The following is a 3,291-nucleotide window of genomic DNA, read 5'->3' as shown; positions in this document are numbered from 1 at the left end:
AAGCATCAAGGCTGAGCTTCAAACGGACGCTTTGCATGCAGCCATCAACGAAGTCAAAACTAAACTCCAAACGCTACAGGATTTTATCGACAATCTACCATCGTCCAGCGAGCTGAATGCTATTGCCAATAGTGTTGCCAACATAAAACTCCAACTTCAGACCTACGAGGATTTCGGGAAGCTGCAAGGCACCAGAGCCCATATTGAGGATGCTCTCGCCGTCATCAAAAATGATCTGGCAAACGTACACGAAGCACTGGAATCCAAACTGCCTGGCATCAGGGATACTCTGGCCAGCGTCCAACAGCAGATCACCAAGCTGGAAAAATCTAAACACCGAATCAGAGTTGTCGCATTTTCATCACTTGATCGACGACATACAGGCCAAGTTGGAAACTTTGGACAATCCACCCCCACCCAGGACGACATAACACAATTACAAGAAGGCATACGCGCTGCTGCAGCTGCCTCAGAGTTGGATGAGATGAAAAAAGCTTTGGAGTCGCTCCAAAACACGGTGGCCACCCTGCCTACCTCGCAGGAACTGAAAAGCGTGAAGAGGGCTCTCAACCAAATACTCAAATCCGACGACATCTAAAAAAAATCCAAACCGAAATTGAATTGCTTCGGGAGTCTGTTGCAACCTTAGCCACCAACCAGAACATAAGCGAGCTCCATGGCTTGTTTGCGGAAATTAGAACCCAGGTCCACGACCTCGCAACCCAGAGCTCCAAGTTGACACTCGTGGAAAATCTGCAGCAGATTATCGCTAATGTGAAAGAGCAAATTGGCAGTATCTAGGCGAGCCAGGAATCGGCCATAGCCAATTTCAGTACCCAACTACATGAGTTAAACGAAAAATTCAAGAAGCTAATTGTCGATGTGAAGATCAAGCCCGATTACGACACTGTTGTCCGTGGTATCGAGGAACACCTGGAATCGGTGAACGGTAGATTAGAGGATGTGGAGAGCAAGGTTCAAACCAATAAATACCCTGAACGCCAGTATCGACAATCTCAAATCCACTGTTGTCATCGAACTGTACAGCATTCCAAACAGGGAATTTTCCTCGCTCTTCCATCCGGGTGCCAAACTCTACATGCTGACTCCTGCCTATCACCAGTTTTTCCTCGCCGGCACACTTCAGTTCGTTAAGGTTTCATACTGGTCTTTGCCTCACGCTACCCACTACCCAACCATGACCGTGACGAACATCGGTGACGAACCTAAAATAAGAGGAGTGGAGTTGGTCGATTTCACCCACCCCGAAACTCGCGAGACTGCCTATGCCGAAGATGCTACTCAAATTATCGACATAGAAGTAGGTGATAAGCTATACATAGAAAACCCGGCATTGTCTGCGGCCAGAAATCCCATCCAAGCTATATTCTTATTTTCGCGCAATGTCTAGGCAGGCTATTGTGAACGAGCTGCACAAACCTGCACGGCAAACTACAAACGACTGGCGGTAGTGACCAAAGGCATAGACGACTTGTGGGAAGCTGACCTTGTGGAAATGAGCAGTGGCAATCTAAAAAATTTACATAAAATCAACAAGGGATACAAGTATCTTCTTACCGTCATAGACACATTTTCAAAATTTGAGTGGGCTTTACCCATCAAGGCAAAAACAGGAACCTGCGTGGTGGAAGCATTCAAAGCTATTTTTGATGAAAGTGGCAGGCGACTTCGATTTCTTCACACGGACAACGGAAAAGAATTCTACAACTCTGTCTTTCGGCAATTTATTCAAAAAAGAAATATTTAACATTACTCCACCTTTAGTCACATCAAAGCCAGCATAGTGGAACGTTTCAACCGAACTCTCAAAACACAAATGTTGAAACAGTTCACGCTTCAGGGGAATTACAAGTGGCTCGACATGCTTCCGGAACTTGTTAACAGCTATAATCACAGTTTGCATCGCACGATCAACATGAAACCGGCTGACGTCAACAAATCTGACGAGCAGCGTTTAATTTCTACAGTTTATTGTCCATAGTATAAATTTATGAGCAAGAAACCGAAATACAAAGTAGGAGACCAGGCGAGGATCAGCAAATTCAAGCGTACGTTCGAGAAGGGCTTCACGAAGAATTGGAGCACGGAACTTTTCACTGTGGTTCGAGCCATGCCGGGTGCGAGGTACACGTATCTAATATAGGATGCACGCGACGAAATTTTGAAAGGACGATTCTACGAAGAGGAACAAAAGAAAGATAGATACAAATGGTAACTACACTAGATAGCAAAGTATGGCAGTGGACCCATGAATATTTTACCAGATGTCTTGTTGTTTCATTAATTAAAACATGTATTTAATTTTGGATTATCTGCTTGTTTATTACAAATATGATTAAATAATTGAGCCACAATTTGATTTACGTTCCTTATGTATCATCATAATTTAACACACTTCAACGTATTCATTTACCTACAGACAAATAAAGTACAATCAATATAACCAACCTAGAATATATGTGTGCACTCTGCGGCTGCTCAGGAAGGAAGAACTCCGTAACAGGCGGAGCCTTTTCTCGCCGAGCAGAGAACGTCACGTGAACAAACAAAAGACAATCTATTACACGATAATACCAGATCCCTTCATTATATTACCTCGTACCGAGTATGTTACAGCTAGAAAAACACAAAACGAGATTTTTAATGTGGTTCGTGTTACAGATTCTGCTCCAGGTCCATGCTCGAAAACGCCAGCAAATAGCTAAAAAGTAACATTGTTTGGAGGGTTGTATACCAACAACTCTTCAAAGCCGTTGGGGCGAGGCTTAAAATCCAGATATAAAAGTGAAATTTTATACTTGTTTGTTGAAGCAAAAATATTGTAGACGTAGGGCAAGTGTGACGTATACAAGTCCGTTGCTCAGCTTAATGTTCGTGTGTTTCAACTTGGCAGGAGCATTGCGTCAACTCGGTGGTTATTCACCTCTTGACCTCCGAGTAAAAAGGACAGAGACCCAACGTCTCACACACTCATTGCTTTTATTGCTGTCATCGGTTGTCAATCACAAAGTGTGCAATTTGATTGTATGGACCTGGAGTCAACACGACGGTGTTTTCGGCTGAGCAAGGTGAGTGAATGGTCATAGCCTTACCGGATACAATTCCTCCAAGTATCCTGCTTACAATTAAATGAGAGGAACTAGGCGACGGTCTTTTCATTACGTGCTTACCAATCTCCCGATGACATGTCCATCGCCCCGAGATATTAGGTGGGAACAAAGCTAGGAACTGGAAATGAACAAATTCTCCACGTCTCTAGCCAGCGACTAT

The sequence above is a fragment of the Lepisma saccharinum genome, unplaced genomic scaffold (assembly GCF_977018435.1).
Source record: "Lepisma saccharinum unplaced genomic scaffold, izLepSacc3.1 HAP1_SCAFFOLD_274, whole genome shotgun sequence".
NCBI lineage: Eukaryota > Metazoa > Arthropoda > Insecta > Zygentoma > Lepismatidae > Lepisma > Lepisma saccharinum.
This window is presented reverse-complemented; position numbering follows the sequence as displayed.